Source organism: Drosophila hydei, unplaced genomic scaffold (genome assembly GCF_003285905.1).
Source record: "Drosophila hydei strain 15085-1641.00,03,60 unplaced genomic scaffold, DhydRS2 tig00000001-arrow-pilon, whole genome shotgun sequence".
Classification (NCBI taxonomy): Eukaryota; Metazoa; Arthropoda; class Insecta; order Diptera; family Drosophilidae; genus Drosophila; species Drosophila hydei.
Window position 1 is genome coordinate 6,120,499 of NW_022045643.1, and position 18,179 is coordinate 6,138,677.

Sequence of the window (18,179 nt, forward strand, 5' to 3'; positions counted from 1 at the left end):
CAGTTAATATTTATACAAAAGTTTGTCTAGATTGACTGATAGATTGATGACTATACAATACACTACTTAAACAACACTTTAAACAATTAAATAATCTAAAGATTTAGTGACATGTATTCAGGACAATGTTTTCCTCAGTTAAAGTCCGTAAATACAGATTCATCTTAGGATCAGCCTAGAAACGTGAGGAAAAAACTTTAAATTAAAACAAAGCTGGTTTCACCATATAAAAACTTCATTCTAGACATATTAAATACTTAGTTAAATTACATAAAACTCAGGCCAGTCAGTCAAAGCAATGCTCACAACGCCTTGCAAATGTGATTAAGTGTGAGTCCATCAATGCGTAGCTCGTCTGGTGAGAGGAATTCTAGCTTACAACGCATTCACGCATACTATTTACTTCTGCTTTTTGTGCTTCTTAAAGTCTGATGGTAAAGCCACGCCCCATAGCCATTGACTATTTGGCTTACAGCGACAAAAAAAGAGAAGAGGCGAACAACAAGCTCATCAAGAACAAGTAACAAGAGCAACAACAGCAAAAAAATGTTGTTAGAGCAAAGAGAACGAGGCACAAATAGAAGCGAACAGAAAGAAAAGAATGCAAAAAACTATGCAATTTTTTCGCCTGACAGCAGGAAGAGGCAACAGAGAAGTGGACAGTGAGAGAGAAGCCCATCATAAGCTGATGTCCTACAAATGCTAATGAACAAGGCAAAAAGAGGCGCAAAAATGAATGCGAATGCGCTAGACAACACTGATTTTTTTTGCCATGTCTCCTTTAACCACACTCAATGCAGCTGCAGCCGCGGCAGCAAACGCTAAATTAATAATAATAATGAAAAAAAAAAACGATGATGATGAGCGCGAGTCTATAATTAATTAATTAATAAGCCAGACTAGAAAATGAGAAAAAAGCAAAGCAAAATCTAGCAAAGCACTTTAAAAGTAGCAAAATTTGAGAATGCGAGTGCTTATATCGGTACATATAGAAGCAATATATACGATCTATATATCAGCTTACATTTTCCTTAATGAAAGCCCCTAGTCCATTCCCCAAAGTCCAATACGTTGCCTGTATTCCTGCTTTTTATGGACATTTGAAACATTTTCAATGCGCCTCGTTACGTTTTCATAGCTGCATAAATTTTTAGAGCCTCAGACAAAGGCGCCTCATTTATGTTAGCCAAAAACAGCCGTTGAATATTTGTAACTTTGTTGCTCCACCTACAGCCCCCGCCCTCACCACCCACTGGCAGCCCACCCTTGTCCCATCAGCAACATAATTAAAACAGCGGCAGCAGCTGTAGGCCAACAAAACAAAGGCAACAAACTGCACTGACTGCATTTTGTTCATTAGCGATCCACACACATACACACATGCCCACACACACACATTCATAAAATGCTCCCAGTGCATAATATTGAAATTCTATTCGCATATGCATGTAAATGCATAATTAATGCAAACGGCGAGTGCATTCGAAGGGGGCGTGGCACAATAGAGCAATGAATATGTCATAGGGCAACAAGCGACAAATGTTGCCATTAAATGCTTATGAAATCGCCACAGAATTTGGCCATTTAAGTCTGCGTCCATGCCTAATAGAGATCATTAATAGAAGCATAGAAATTGCTTGAATAAATAACTTAAACAAAGCTTATGAAAAACCTTTGAAAATGTTCAACTTCTCCAATTTGGCAGCATTTTTCAATACTATGCATAACACAGCATATTTCCTTTTACAATAGGGTTTTATATGTTCAAGTTTGAAATATAAATAGAGCTTACTAAGTTTATAGTACGAAACTCAAAGACTATGAAAGAACTTATATGCCTGGAAGACTTTACTAACAATTCCCACATATATACACGATGATATATTCTACATTTACAACACAAACTCAAGTTTCATTTTTATATATATTCTATATATAAGCTATATTTAAGACTTTCTAGCATAAAGCTGACAGAGAGTTCAATAATTCACGTGCCTAAAGCAATTTCTAGCAAACCAAAAATTTATTTCGTTTTTTTCTTCACTACTAAAATACTCAAACTTAAGTCTTATGCGTATGCAACTTTTTGATATTTATAAATTTCTAACTTTTTAGAACTGTTAACAAACTTTTAAGCGGCAAAAAACTCTGGCTGAAAAGCCATAAGAAAAATGTGTTTCCTACACAAAATTCACACGCCAAAATTCAATTGAATAGACGCCGAAGACAGAAAAATGTGGCGAAAGAAAACAAACGAGAAAATCACTGACCCTTGAAAATAAATAATAATTACCACAGCAGCGGGGCGTAGGCGTGGCTGAGGGGGACAAAATACAAAAGGAAAAATAAAACGAAAAGTGCCTGCAAAGAGTTAACAAAAGAGGAAAGCATAAAAAAATCACACCAATAATTATAATACAAAAAAGTTGTTAAGCGTTAATGTGGCCAAAACAGAAGAGCGAAAGAGAGAGAGAGAAGAGAGAAGAAGAGCGGGAGGCAAGAGCAAGAGCAGCTGTAGCTGAGCAATGTGGAACAAACTTATTAAAAATATTGAAGAATGAGGTAAGCGAGACAGACTAGGGAGAGGGTGAGGGAGCGGGAGCGGGAGAGGCGCAATTGAAATGAAATGTGACACGCAAGCCAACAATAAAAACACACACAACAAACATCAGGTGTGTGTGTGCCCGTGTGTGAGAAAGTGAAGGTGGCGGCTATAAACTAAGAAGCCGTTCTCTCTTTTTTCCTTTTTTTCTGTTGATTTAATTAAATTGAAATTACGAGCTGCGCTCGTAGTTAATTTTGTTGTTGCTGATGCTGCTTCGGCCATTTGCCGCTTCTTTGGCTTAAATATGCATTTCCGCGCTGCGCTTTTGTTTTGAGCGTGTTGGCAAGAAAATGGGCATGGGAAATGCATTTGCGGAATGTTTTCCTGCTGCAACGCGCCGCACGAACTTTTTCCCAGCTTTGTTCTGCCGTCTGCTGTCTGTTGTCTTCAGCCTGCTGCTTCTGGCCAAGCCACCCACAATCGACGCAATGCTTGGCTGCATGGGAAACCAAATGACGATCAACAGCAGCAGCAGCGGCAGCAACAAGAATTTCTCAAACTTGGCTTATTCGCATATCCCATGAGTCAGAGTTTTTACTGTGCCCACCCCCGCTCCCGCCCATTGCCGCTTGGAACTGCACATGCTTTATGCTTTATGGCCCAAACTTTTCATTAAACATTTTTATAGCAAAACACACAAAAAAATTAAATAAAAAAATGCTGAAAAAATTAAACAAAAAACATATAAACGTATTCTAAGCGCATAAACTGGGCGCAGGCTCTGCTCAGAATGAGAAGTCGGAAGAAGTGAGTGCGGAGGGTAGGAAGCAGAAGGCAGGCAGTAGAAGGGGCTTGAAGGCAGCACATCGAGACATGAGGACTCACAAAAGATAGAGAGAGAAAGAGAGACAGAGAGAGAGAGAGAGAGAGAGAGCAGCAGAGCGTAAGCACTGAGGGCAGGAAGTCGCAAATTCTTCACACGTTTAGCGTAAAGGAAAATTTTATGTGCGAACTTTTGGCGGCGCATTTAATAAACAATTTTTTGCGCTGCCTTTATTTTATTTAATCTTCAAAATAAATTTATATACATATGATTCATGGCAGTATAATTCTCTTAAGAGAAATTCTGTGTATTTAAACTTCGATAACAGCCAGACGCTGCCTCTGGCGGGGTTCGCTTGTGTTCATTCCATTTAGTTTTCATTTTTTATGCCATTTTTTATTATTTGCATTTTATGGCTTTCATTAGAGTTTTGCATTGTTCATAGTTTTACGCGCTATTTAACTTTAGAGTTTCGCAAAATTTACGACATCTGTTTCACGAGCGGCTAATGCAGTCTTATCTCTCGTGCGCCGCGACACTTGTGGCTTTGCTCTGCTCGATTGCCGCTATCGATGGCAAAGGAGCAGAAGAATTTTGTTGCTTTTGAAACACGCTCTCTATAAATAATCGACTTGCAGCATTGCAAAAAATAAAAATAAATGTGAGCAAAGCACGAGAACAAATAATAGCAGAAAGTATCTGAAATAAATGGTTTTTCATGCGGTTCTGTCTCGTTATAATGTTGTGCCGCTTGTATTATATCATTACGCTATTTTTATAGACCCCGCCCTGGCTAAAACGTGCTGCGAGTCGTTGTCAGTTCTTAAAAGCTTTTTGAATTAGCTGCAACATTTTACTTTTATTATTTGCCTCTTGCAATTTGCTTTTCAACTTAAGACGTAATTTTTAAGATTTTTTTCTACATTTATAGCTGCGGAATATGTATACAGCTGCAGCTGGAAAATGAATTGAGCTATAAATTCTGTTTGTTATTTTCCGTACAATATTTTCTTATTGAAACGGAAAAATGTAAATCATATTGATTGTAGAACAATAAATATATTTAAATGAAAAGAAATGAGTTGAGCAATTTCTAATGAAATAAAGAAAAATAAATTAATTCATAGAGAATTTTAATTGAATAAATATTTAAAATCATTAAAGAATTGTGGAAACGTTTAAATAACATTCAACAACTAAAATTATTTATTATTAAAATATATTTTAAATTTTCTAAAAAATTTGTATTGCAAAGTATTCAATTAGTTGTTGCTTTCAATTTAATCATTTAAATAATCTCTGCAATTCGCTCAGATTAAACAAGCACAGCCCACGCACATCTCGCAGTGTGGGGCAGGCATTCAGCTCCACATGCCTGGCTGACTAATTTCGAACACCTGTTTCTTGTCGCATTTGGCAGACTCTTAAAATCTGTATCAAGCATACGCAATGCGCGACACAACGTCAAAAGTATCTATAAAATCCAGCGAGCTGTATTTGTTTTCCCTCTCGTTGGGGGCAGGAGTGGCGTGTGCTTTGCATGTGTTGCCGATAATGTTTATGCTGTCAGTTACTGCTGCACATGACATTCAATTGCCACAAATCAAGATAGGACAACTAGCAGGAGAGAAGTAGCTGCTGGGATCTCGAGCCAAGAAGGAAAAAAACAAGGGGGTAGCCAAAGGCAAGCCGCAGTATGTCTCCAGAGTCTCTGTCGAGGTATATTATAAAATGAATGCCAAGACGGAAGCACACACATATCTTCTGTATATACATGTATATATGTATATTTGTGTGTTGTTCACTTTGCTAAGGGAACACGTGCCAATTGTTGTGCGTGTGTGTGTGTGTGAGAGACACACATTGTATCTCTTGAGGGGTAAGAAAAGATGTCGCACAGTCGCTTTGTTCCCTTTAACAAATCACATGCTCAGTTTATGCCACGCACACACGCCAATGTGAGTGTGTGAGTGCGTGAGTGTGTGTGTGTGATGTGTGACAACATCACATGCAGCATTTTTTGTTGTTGTTGTCATGTTGTTATCATAAAATAAAAATTTACTTCTGTGCGTACGTGTGAAGGCGTCAGCGGGTTGCGGCAGGCAGCTCGCATTTCTGCTGCTTGACTTTTAAAATGGTTTTTATTTAAAATTTCAACTGGATTTGAATATGGCAGCCAGAGGAGTTGTAAAAGCAGCTCAAGCCCTAAACACGATGTCATTTGTCTGATGAAGCAGTTGATGAAGCAGATAAATTTAAAGACTTTCACTTGACAACAAAATTAATATAATTTATTATTTTTATTTAAGTGCTTCAAGTAAACTTAAAAAATTAAAAATAAATTAATGATTATATTTTTTTATTATTATAAAAATTTAGAGACTTATTACAAGTTAATCAATAAATTAAGGAATTTAAATTGATTTTTAATGAGGTTTCTTTGTAGATAGATTTAAAAATATTAATAATATTAACTTAAATTTCAAATATTTCTTAGATCCTTAGATATGTTAAGCATTTATTTAAATTTAGTTTAGTTTGATTAAAGTATCTTTTACATCACAAAGAACAGCTTCATTTTTGGAGTCGTCTTCTGTGGCATGCACTTCACTCATGCAACAATCAATTGTTTAGTTGCTCTCACATTCTTGTTTGATTACTTAGCTATGCACTTTGACAAAGGCACTCGATAAGAGAAGCTTTTATGGTCAGAGGGCCGTTAAGTGGGCAGAATGTAGCTGTGTGAACGTGTGTGTGTGTGAAGACTTGGGTATTTGAAGACAAATACCGAAAGGCAAATCAATTAAGGCGCTAATTGAATTGTTGCTGGCGCGCGCGGCTGATTAGGGCTAAAACAAAATTCGATTGACCAAAGTCAAAGCGCAAGGCAAAGCCAGAGGGGAGAGAGGGCAGCTCGAGCGATTCAGCTCATGGCAAATATTGGCGGAATGGGTGACAGTCGGGCCGCAATTAAATTGCCACAGTTCAAAATAAAATTAACGAGCATTAAAAGCGAACTCAGAAGTAGAAGCAGCTGGAGCAGAAAGTCGCGGCAAAGCAATTTACGAGCAGGTCACTCGGTCAAGTGTGTCTGTGTGTGCGTGTGAGTTCTGTGTGTAAACACGTTAATTAAACGCAGGGATAATTATAATGTGCACAAGGAAATGGTTTAGCAAGGCATGTGGCAACAGTAGCTGCAGCAGCAACAGCGGCCGTATGTGATTGAATTGCTAAGTGGCAAGCGCATCGTTCAACTGGCTGCCACATGTGCGTGGGCGTGGCAGGAAGCGCAGTCTCTCTCTGCATAATTATGCAACAGCGGCGTCCGACAAACAGCCAGCCAAGCCAACCACCCAACCACCCAACCACCCAACAAACAACAAGTTGACTTGAGCACGAAGACACTTTGAAGTGTCTGTGGTGTCGCAGTGCGAACAGAGTCGAGGCACAACATATGCCCAAGCACGTAAATGAGGCCAATATGGCAAAGACTTCAACAGGTCCTCCAGCTGCAAGCAAGACTCTGTGTCTACAAAGGCAGCAAGAGCTGCTTAGATTATGCCAAATATTAGCTATATTAAAGCTTAAAAATACTAATAATTTGTGTAAGAAATTCATGTTTGCTTATCAAATGTCCGAGTTTTTAGTCCAATCAATCAGACTTGGTTTACTCTTGGGTTATATAGCTTATAAAGTGCCTCTCTTTCTATGTTAAGTTGGATTTTAGATAAGATATTGAAATCCTACTTTTCACATGTCTCTTCTCACTTTATTCTATTCTGTTATCAATTCCATATTTTTTCCTTTAGCTTCTCTGTTTTATCGTTTTGTACTTTACACTTTGCTCTGCTCATCCATCTTTCTTCATACTCTCTTCTCTCTTTCCAATTCCCTTTACCTTTCTCTCTCCTTATCCTCCATGTATATTAACCTTCTTGCTCCTGCTCTTACTTCTCTTTCCTTTCTTCTCGTTCTTCCTTTTCTTCCTTCTGCCTTCTCGTTTCTCTCTTCTCTCCTCTCGCTTTTCTTTTTCTCCTTTCTTCTCTCTTTTTTCTACTCCCTACTCACACTACTCTTCCTTCTCTTTCCATATACCTCTAAAAGCTGTCCTAAAACACTTCAAGTTTTAATATTTGAAAGCCACTCGGCTAGCTTTGATAGGATTGTAAAAGTTTTTGCTTCGAGTTCACTCCTAATGCAATTTGAGCGTAATCAAAATACGTTAAGTATGTAACAATGTGCGCAGGGGAAATTGAAATTAGTTTGAAGCCGTGCGGGCAACTCCACTCGACACACACTCTCGATAACAGATAGACAGAGATACACTTAGAGCGAGAGATAGAGGGAGAAAGCGAGATAGATTAGTTGCAGCAGACAGCAGCCACTTGATTCTAATCAACTGAGTTGTCTGTGGACTGTCGGCTAACTGACTCGCAGTCAGACAATTATGCCAAATAGAGAGCTAGAGACGGAGATTTGAGCCGGGCCAACCAGCCAGGCAGAGTCTACAGCTCTGCTGTGCGGCCTGTCACTGCGGCAATTGAATATGCAAATTGGCAACAGCGACGTAGTCAATCCAACTCGACTCGTCCTCTTAGCCAATGCTTCGCTTGAAAGCAAAGGAAAAAATTAATACAATTGTTATGAATATATTTTGAGAGTGGGGCGGAGCGTGGCAGAGGCGTGTGGCGGGTGCTGCACATGTGGCTTGAATTCTCTTATTTGCATTTTAAATTAACATTTTCTACGCTCTTCATTTTGATTTGAGCAAATGTTTGACAAGAGATTTTTAGATTTTGTGTAATTATTGTAAATGCCGAAGAGTTGCCACAATGCTACAATGTGCATGGGTTGCATCAGGGTGATTCGCATGTGGACTTGAGTCCTGCAGCCCCAAGCTGTTGACTTTGTGATGAGCTTGAAATGTAGCCCGGAATTGGATTAGCATTGTGCCTGGATTGACAATCAACAAGGAACTTAATTAATGTAGCTCAAATGTTTTCAGGGTTGATAACTAGTCCAAAATATTATGTAATTCCGATGTTAGCTGGACCAACTTTGAAGCTAATTTTGGAAATCATTCAAAGGGTTTGTTGCTTGGATTAAATTAAGCTTTGCGAGCTTTCTAATAATTTGCTTAAAATTATTGCGGAGCTACTTTTAACAAATTGTTTTAAGTGTAAAAGAGAGCTTTTCAGTTGAAACTTAACAAAATAAAACTGAAAGAAATTATGTTGTCTTTTGTAAAGAACTTAATCAGCTTTAAGAAGTTTTTATATCTAGTTCGTGTTAGACAGTAAAAATCAATGAGCTTTAATGTGCTTTCGTTACTTATTTTTGTATACAGCAAAAAAGTTGCTAATGAGCTGCAATGAGCTTTCACTCTTTAGTTCCTCGAACTGAATTGAAGCAACTTTTCCATTGTAAAGACTTTGCTCCGAGTCTTAATGAGTCCGACTCGATAAGCCTTTGCTTAGTTGGCGCTTAAAACCACTCTCAGTTGTGGAGTAAAAAACTTTCTTTATGCACAAGACCCAACACTTTCTTTTGAACGCAAATCCTCGGTCTTATGGCACTATTTGCTAAAATCTCGAGCATTTGCTTAAGTCTCTTGGCCGCGCGCTCTCAGGTTCATTTATGAGGACTCCATTGCCAGCTAAGCCTGTTGAGACTGCAGCTTAGCATAACACAAATATTTATTTAAACCAACAATTTTTTGGTCCGATAGAAAGCGAACGCGGACTAGAGTAGAGGCCGCTTCCGTTGTGTAGCCCTTGGGGTCTCTGGGGGTTTTTCTTTTTGGCATTTGTGGTTTATTTTATACCATATTTGTGCTGGGCTGGAGCGCTGTGCGTGAGTTGTCTGATAAATTCCAGTTTTGACAGTCGAATTAACCTGTCATGCTTGTCGCTGCCACGAGTGGGCTCTGTTAAGATCACAGACAACAGCTGAACGGCGAACGGCGAACGGCGAATGGCGAAATGTTGCATGTTTTGCGGCGCTCTAACATGAACAATAAACCAGCTCGTATGACGTTGCATATGCAAAATAGAAAATGGGAAAAATCAAGTTGAAGGCAAAGTAACAGAGAGAGAGTGAGCGGAAAAAAGTGGCCCAAAGCGAATTTTCAAGAATTTCGCGCTAAGCTGGCTTCAGCTTTTTTGTTTCGGTTCTTTTGACTTGTTGACTTGCCTGGACTTGACATGGCGTCTAGTGATATAGGGGTTCTTGACATTGCATAAACTGTCATTTAGTTTGTACGACTTGACAGCTAACCATTCATTTTCGGCAACTGCAGAGCGAGTCGAAACAGGCAAACTGTCCCAAGCATTGTCTGAAAGTCGAGAGCTGCTGCAGCTCAGCTGCCACATGCCACACAGTCTGAGGCAGCTCTCAAGAGGTGTCACACAAATTAAATGGTTGCCTGTCAAACCTCACTAGAGAGTACAAAAAAAGCGGAAAGTTTCTTGCCGCTGCAGGTAAAAATGAGATTCTCGCATGACTCACGCACCTGTGATTTCTCGTCCCGGCCCGAACCTAAATGGCTGCATTTTTCAGCCAAAGTGCAGCGCAAATATTTGCTAATGTTCCGTCTGTGTTGCAGGTCGTGCATAATGCCAGCCACGCCCACCATCGCCGCCCATCCACTGACTATGATTAAATGCAGCGCGTTAAACAAATTCTTGAGGAGTTCGCCCCGGCACACACAACCCAACGTCTCTCAGATTTGTTATGCCCAGCTCTGTGTGTTCCCTCTCCCATCCACAACTGAATTTGCAACTTGTTAGGGCTGCCCCGACTATTTCTATGCATAAATTAGAGCAAGCCAGCAGTTTAACTGTGGAGAATATACACAAACTGTTTTAAGCATAAAAAAATGCATTTAGATATTTTTTTTAAATTTTGAAACTGTCATTTGAGCTGCTTCGGACACAAATGTGACTAAACGGAAGCAAATTATGCATTAAAAATTTAATTTCCGTTGTAATTTAAAACTTCATAAATTATAAATCCAAAAAAGCGTTGCGAATTACAAAATTTGACAGCGCGAAAAAATCGACCAATGCAAATTAGCCAAGTTTCATTGCCACATAGGCAGAGCAGCCGTCAGAAGTTGCTCGTTTTTTTTTTTCTTTCGTGCAACCAGTTCTGACTTCCCCTAAACAAGAAACCTGTTCGACTAGCAATGCTCGCTTGTGAAGCAAAGAGAGTTTGTTGGACTATGGCAATACGCTCTGCTCTCTAACTGTCTGCATGTATGCCAAGTGAGAACTTGAACTGATATATAGAGAGTTTGACTATGGCAATTGGGCAAAGCGTAATTTTTTTTTGATTTTTTACAGCATAAGATACTTCTAGCTTAAGTCTTTATTGAAGCTGGAGACACGAAATGCTTATAATTTTATATATACAATATATATACAAAGGTTATATAGCTACAGCTAAAGCTGTGTCAGCTATAGTTCTAGGAAGTGACAGTTGACATGATCTAACGATAGTTTAATAAGTAATAAATATTTTAACTGTTCTATCGTTAGCTCAAAAAACGTATATTCACTCCTTAAGAAACTTTTCCAATTGGAAAAACATAACTTAAATAATTTTAGAGCCAGAATTGCCAAACTTCACAGCTGAATTGACACAGGAAAACTCACAAATATTAAAATTTAAATACAATTTAGCTGCATTCAAAGCGCGCTAGAGTATCATGCAGCTGGTAAGGCCCCAATATAAAATTTCAGCTTGTTTTGATTTGGTTTGCTCTTGCTGCTGCTGTGCAGTGGCTGTTGTCGTGGGTCAAGCTGTTTCACAGCGCTGAGAGGAAGCAATAAAGGAAGCCCTAAAAGGGTGTACAGTAGAGTCCAGAAGTTGCAACCACATTGTAAGCAGGCAGGCAGCAGCAGCTGCAGCTGCAGCAGGCAGGCAGGCCACATGCCTCCGCTCTTGTCTTGTGTGCATGTGTGGCAGGTTGCGTATTTAGTTTCACTTTCAAATTTTGCCAACTGCTCAAAACTGTCGACAGTTGGCTCTGCCCAGTTACAAATAGCTGCTGCTCATTGATTTTGTGGCATGTTGCAAGCTAGCTAGTCAGCTAGCTGCAATCATGTCCAACTGGAATTACAAACAACTGTGTGGCCAATTGTCGGTTTGGCTTGCGTGGCATGTGCGTAGCTGACATGAAGTGCCACGGATTGGGTTCTGTCGAGCCATGGGTATTTTGGTATTGGATTACTAGAAGAGGGTCGACCGCCTTATTATGCCACTGACTGTGGCAGCAATCGAGAATCGCAACTGATTTATGACAGGTAAATGAAAGTCGCTTGACCAAAGCAGAACTCCAGCTTGCCACAGATTGAAGGGATTCGGTTGCAGAAATGACTAATGACGAAGCTGAAACCCAGCCGACCAGAGCCAGATTAGTCAACGAGTTATGAGCGCACAAATTGAAAGCTGACTAAAGAAAGTTTCTCTAAAACACTGTGCTCTTTAAGTTCTGTCCGATATGAAATACATTTTGCACTTACACAAACATCAATTGCAGCTCTTTCGCCTGGTAAGCAACCGAATGCTTTGTCCGTGACTCACGCGGCGTATGCGCAATTTGTTCTAGTTATCTATTTATAGGGCAGACGCACTCAAAATGCAATTAACGTTCTACTTTGTGGCCTATACTTCTTGCAGTTAGCCGAATTGGCCACGTATCGAACAACAAATGGGCCACAGAGTTTGAAGCAACTTAATTATAGCCACACTTGACTCGTGTCTGCTAAGGCAACTAATCCTCTGCACAAAGCAGTTGCCCACACTCCAGACTCTAGAGTTGCCACTGTAAATAAATCATTTTACTGGCTGGCATTATTTGCCACTTCAGTCATAAGCTTAAGATCTTAAGATGCCAAACAAAAACCACATTTGTTGCGGTTAGTATAACTGACCCACAGCCCGCACCACCCATCTACGCCCACACAGCTGCAGGTGATATGTGTACTTAAGAACTTAAAAACTTGTGAGCGAGTTTCGGTTTGCTTTTCGAGTTTAGAAGTTGACGCTGTGGCTGCATTCAAGATTTTAGTTGAGGTCAAGTTTACCGGGCGTCCAAAGTGTTGACACAGCTCTCAATTTGTAATTTGTTCACATAGCGTGGGCGTGGCCTGATTATATTTGCATTAATGCGACACACACATCAAAGCAAGCAAGTGGAACATATATATATATATATACTTATATATATATATTTATATATATGTAAATAACTTTTTGTGCTTGAGCAAAAGTTTTGTCGTGTTGAAACTTAAAGCTGTGCCAACATTTGGCAGCCAGCACCAAAAGAAAACGCATTTTCTGATTTGAACAAGTTAAGTAAGTGGCAGTCGTGCTTAACTGACTGCATAATACACGCTTCTGCCAAGCCTTTAAGGTTGTCAGTTATGGATGTATCTGTAAAGCAGCTCTGAAGTATTTTAAAGGCAAAGCTTTGCGTTGCTTTGATGTAAATTCTTTTGACCAAAGAGATCAAGAGTAGCTCTGTTCGAATTGGAATTTTTGTTATTCTAACTGCAAAAGAGTGGAAACTATATAGTTGTAATTGCCATATACTCATTGGAAGTATCTATATACCAATAGCACATATAGTCTATATGTAATATTAGCACATAGATTGTAGTTATCTATATATAGGAATAGTTCATCATCTAGTGCTCTCAGATAAAGAAGATATAGAAGCGTACAGATACAAATAGATGCAGAATTGATACATAGTTACGTATAGATCCATACAGATACATATAGACACATATAGATATATAGATACATAAAATATATATACATATAGATACATTTAGAGACATTTAAGGATATAGACAGGCAGACAGACAGCTGGACCAAGCTAATAGACTCCCTTCTCACTACTTGAGCGCGCATAAAAAGAAGGCAAAGTTTCCGCGCCACGTTTTCCCCTTTTTGTATATGTATGTAAATATTATTAGAATGGGACGCAGCAGCAGCAGCAGCGGCGACAGCAGAAGTTCAAACACATTTAAATTAGGCCTGAGCGCATTTTGATGATGCTTAAAAACTTTTGAACAAATCTCGCGCGCTCTCTTTACCTCTGCCTCTACCACTGCCGCACTCCCCCTCTCTCTCTGACTCTCCCGCCTTCTCTCGCTGTTATTTGTTACAAGGAACAAAGTTTTTGTTGACAACATTTTTTGCTTGTTAGTTTTGTTGTTGCTGCTTTTGTTGTTGTTGCTGCTGCTGCAGTAACATGTTCCCATCATTATAATGTGTAATGCTTTATTACAGTAACTTTTTACGCAACATTTTGTCGTAATTTTATTTTGTTTTCCATAAGGAAAACAAGAAACTTCTTTAAATAAAGTTGTCAAGTCAGCAAATTTGTCTGTGCTTCGTAGGTGTCAAGAAGTGAGGGCGGGCGCCTCTTCTCTTTGTTGTTTCTTGTTCTTAAAGAAATGCATAATGGAAATGTATTAAATTAGACCAAAAATGTGATTTGCATAACAACTGACTGGACTTTGATCAGAGTGAGGCTCTCTCTCTCCCTCTGACCTATTGAAACTGAGCCAAGTTGAAGCTGTACGCTCTGGCTCCTGCTCATGTCGCATTCATAAAGAAGTTAAGCGCCTTTTGTAACTGCAAGCGAGATGTTAAGCTGATTAACTTCTTTAGTCAGGATATATGGATATATATAGCTGCACTCCCTTAGATTTACTGCTTGGCTCATAAGTCCTCAGCTGGATTGTAAATCGCTTATAGTTTTCGCTCTTCGGCTGTAAACCGCATCAACAAGATATATATATATATATATATATATATATAGAAAAGACAATTGCCACAGCAACATTTAATACTGTCAAACAAAAATTGGCAGCATCGTGTGGCCACGTTGACATTTTGTTGTCCCAAGTTGAATGTAAGCGGCTTTTGCTTATCGTTTGACATTTTTGTGACTTGTGCAATACACACACGAACACACACACAGACTACCCTCAGTTTGCAGCATTTCCAAGCCTCTCCTCCACGCTCCCCTGACCTACAGATGCTTCTACCCTGCACTTGTTCCCAGGCAATGCATAAAAAAAATACTGAACCACAACAAAAGGCTGTCGAGTAAAGCACCGATACGGAAGCTGAAAAAAAGGAATGACACTTTGTAAAGTCTGCACAGTCAAGGAAATGAACTATAATCAAAGATTTAACGAGTTCGACTCTGCATGATATCAAATTCTGCTTTAGCTTGTAAGATAAATAGCTTAAACTTAACAGCAAAAGCCCAAAGTAAATGAACTAAAATCTATGATGCAACAGAATAATTGCCGAAGGACGAGGCTAAGGCTTTGCTGCTTGCAAGTTAATAAATAGATCTATTATCAAGAACTCAACTAGCAAAAGAGTCTAGTCTAAGGCGTTCAGCTCTTATAGATACATTTTGCCTACAGATATGAACAGTCAAGTAAGGGAGCGCTGGCCGGGAATGCGCGACTCGAAGATACCTGATCCAGGGAAAAAGTTTTTACTGATAACATATCAAGTGTCTACATGCAGGCTCCTCTTATTTTGGCATACAAATTATGATGAATTTTAAAATGAAAATCTAAAACAAACTTAAATAAAGTTACGACTTTAACTATATTGATAATTGCTTAATTTTTATCTTTAGTAATAAAATCTCAAAGCCATAAACACTTGGGGAACTGCTTGCAATGAAAATAATAAAGTCATTCCTAGTTTCACACGCAAGATGCCTTCGCTTTGCTTTTACAACAAGTATTATCCTATATAGCATAAGCTCTTCAGCTAGATGGATATGAAAAAACCACACAGTTCCTTTGAAGTTGGCAAGCCTATAAGCACAAAGTGTAGCTGCATTTGCAACTAGAAATCATTTTAGCACTTCCTTTCCATTTAATGCAGCATATAAAGCTCTTTGGCTAGGAGAAAGTGAGACATCGCTGCGTCTGCCCGTCGCTCTCGCTCGCTCTCAGTTGGCCGCTTAATCAGCGCTTAAGTAGGAACTCGGAAAAGCCGCCAACCGTCAACCTTTCCGCACTTGCGCTCACTTTAACTTAATTTGGTGAGTGGTTTGAGCACAGAGGCATTCGTCCCTTTTCGCCCTGCACTTTCCTAGTGAGCGAGCGCGTCATAAACGTCTGGTAAAACAGTGGAAAATACAACGATACAACGAGTGGGGCAGGGGACGGCGCAGTTCAGAGAAAATACTATAAGAACAACAGAGCGAATTCTAGGCTTGGCTGGGCTGGGCTGGCAATAAAAACGCACTTGGCTACCCACTCGAGGCACAGCTCGTTGCCTTCAACAGTCTGTCGACTGGTTACCACTTCCGGCGGCAAAAGCGGTTCCTGCCACAGGTAACCAACGGCAACCCCAAAATGTCTGCCCTGAGTGCCAAGTCGACTCCAGTCGTAGCGGGTTCAGTTCAGCGTCTGGGAGCAACATATGCAAATTTAATATTTTTATTAAAAAAGTTTTTTGGACCACACAAAGAAGCAGCAGCAGCAGACGAGGAGACACAGCACACCTGACAAAGAGCAAGAGCAAGAGTGCCAGAGAGGAAGAGCGATAGCGAGGGAGAGTGACAGAGTGTGTGTGCGTGGACTGCTCTGTGGCACTGTCGCTGTTTTAATAGGGAAGCGAATTAAGTGCCGCGGTTCGAGCAAGTTCCCTTTTTTTACTGCCAACACTTTCCCACTCTCACTGTCCTTTGCATGTAAAAAAAAACAACAAGTTTTTTCGCCTTTATCCTTTATCCGCATGCTGAACCCTTTTGCCACACCCCTTTACAGCAGCTTCAGCAGCATTTTGTTTGTTGTGCTGCTCAGTTCGCTTTTGTTATTGTTAGCGCTTCGCTTGTATTGTTAGTCAGTTTTCAGCTCCTTTTCTTGTGGATCAACTAATATTGCTTTTCTGCTGCTCTTGTGCGAAAAAAATTGAAAAATTTGTTAGCAAAAAGCTTTTCCCCCGTTAGCCCGTTGGCCCCTTGGCCAAAGTTTATTATGTGCTCGTTGTTGTTTGCTTAATGCGTCGATACAGCACGAGCGAAACGCCATGAATATATAATTTTGAGTGCATATTTACTGACTGCTTGATATAGTGAGGGATTTTTTCTAGAATTTCAATTATAGTTCAATTTTCTTAGAGATTTTTCTAGTCTATGGACTAGCTGGCGCTGGCATGAAGCAGTTTTAGAAAGAATTCGGATTCTTATGCATACATGGCTGCAGTCCACGGCAGGTGTCAGCTTAGTATACCTAAGATCATTTATTTAAATGAGGATCCACAGGTTCCTTAGCTACCCTCAAGCCTCAAACGTCAACTCCCTCTCACTGCAAATTGTTTTTAAATGTTGGTCTCCATATTTAACTCATCTAATAGCTTCTGCCCGCAAAAAAAGAGCTCGTTCAGTACCCAACCGTAATTTAATATTAATTTCAAATTGAATTTGCATTACATTTTCAATTTGGCAACCGCAAGCCTGATTGAAAATAAACAGACATACAAGCATACATGTGAGCATAGTTGGGCGTGGCAGGACCTAAAGGACCTTCGTCAACATTTAAGGTAATGACAACGGCAATGGCCCATAACAATAATGAGAATTTCTTATGCTTAACCCGACCGACTGCGTGCTCGTCTATGGGGTCATAAATAAAACAAACGACGCAAACGATAACCACAAATTCCATTAAAAATCTCATAGCCACATTTGCTACATGGCTACATTGCTTCATTATGATGTGCTAGGTGGAGTAGTAGTAACTGCCCTGCTCGGGCACTCACTATCTAGCTCTCTGCTCTGCTCTGCTCTCTGTTGTCCTGCCTGAGGACTAGAACTAACCAGCTAGCAAATGTGTCTACAGATAACCCAAAAACCCAAAACAGAGTAGTTCAGAATTGTGTCACAGCTCTTTGGTTCACCTGTCTGACCTCAGCTAGCTACACTCACCCGTTCACCCACTCACCCACTCAGCACGACGGGTGGTGGGAATTCGTTTGACCTTTGCTTTTGAATAAAGTGCTGTGAAAATAAAAACGAAATAAAATGAAACAAAAATGCGCACAAAAACAGTCAACACGGACGGAGTTGGGTTCGAGTTTGGGTTCAGGTTCGGGTTCCATTTCTGCTCTCTGTTCTCAGCTCTTTGGTTCCATCCTCGCATAAAAATTTGCTTTTCTATGTGCAGACTGCCAGGCTGCTAGGCTGACATTGTCGTTGTTGTTTTTCCTTTAGTCGGGTTTGGCCAGCTCCCCAGCCCTTGTGACTTGTGCATAAATAAATTTTCGCATGTTGCCAGCACATTTGGCTGGCTGACTTCACGTCTCATCGGGCCACACTATTTCCCTTTTTTTTTCATTTTTTTCTGCTATTTAATAATGCTTTTCGGACGTAATTAGAGCTGAGCTGCGCTGTGAGCATGTTTAGGTTTTAAACTGTGTCACCGTTTGCTCGTTAGCTCGATTTGCCTTTTCCTGTTTCCCGCCAAGTGTGTTAGATATCGCTTCGTAATTCCATAATGTCAGGTGCTGATTGATTGAGGCAGCCGTAAAATTACTTGAGCTGGGCCGAAGAGCGCTTTAAATTCAATTTTGTATCGTAAAACTAATAATAGTAATGGAAATCTTGACAACTCCTTTGACATTTTCTAATCAACTTTACCTCACTCTCTTTGTCTTTGCAGGTAAGACTCAAGAGCTTCAACTAGGGAGTGAGTATAGGACTTTGTCAAACTTGCCTAAAATTGTCGCATAGCTGGAAAAAAGTGAACAAAATGTTTT

At 39.8% G+C, this 18,179-nt stretch overlaps 1 protein-coding gene across 13 annotated transcripts in view; it reads left to right on the top strand.

Annotated features, from left to right (window-relative positions):
• Positions 1-18,179, top strand: part of LOC111595754 (hemicentin-1) — an 89,048-nt gene that overhangs the window by 24,138 nt on the left and 46,731 nt on the right. The window lies entirely within an intron of this gene.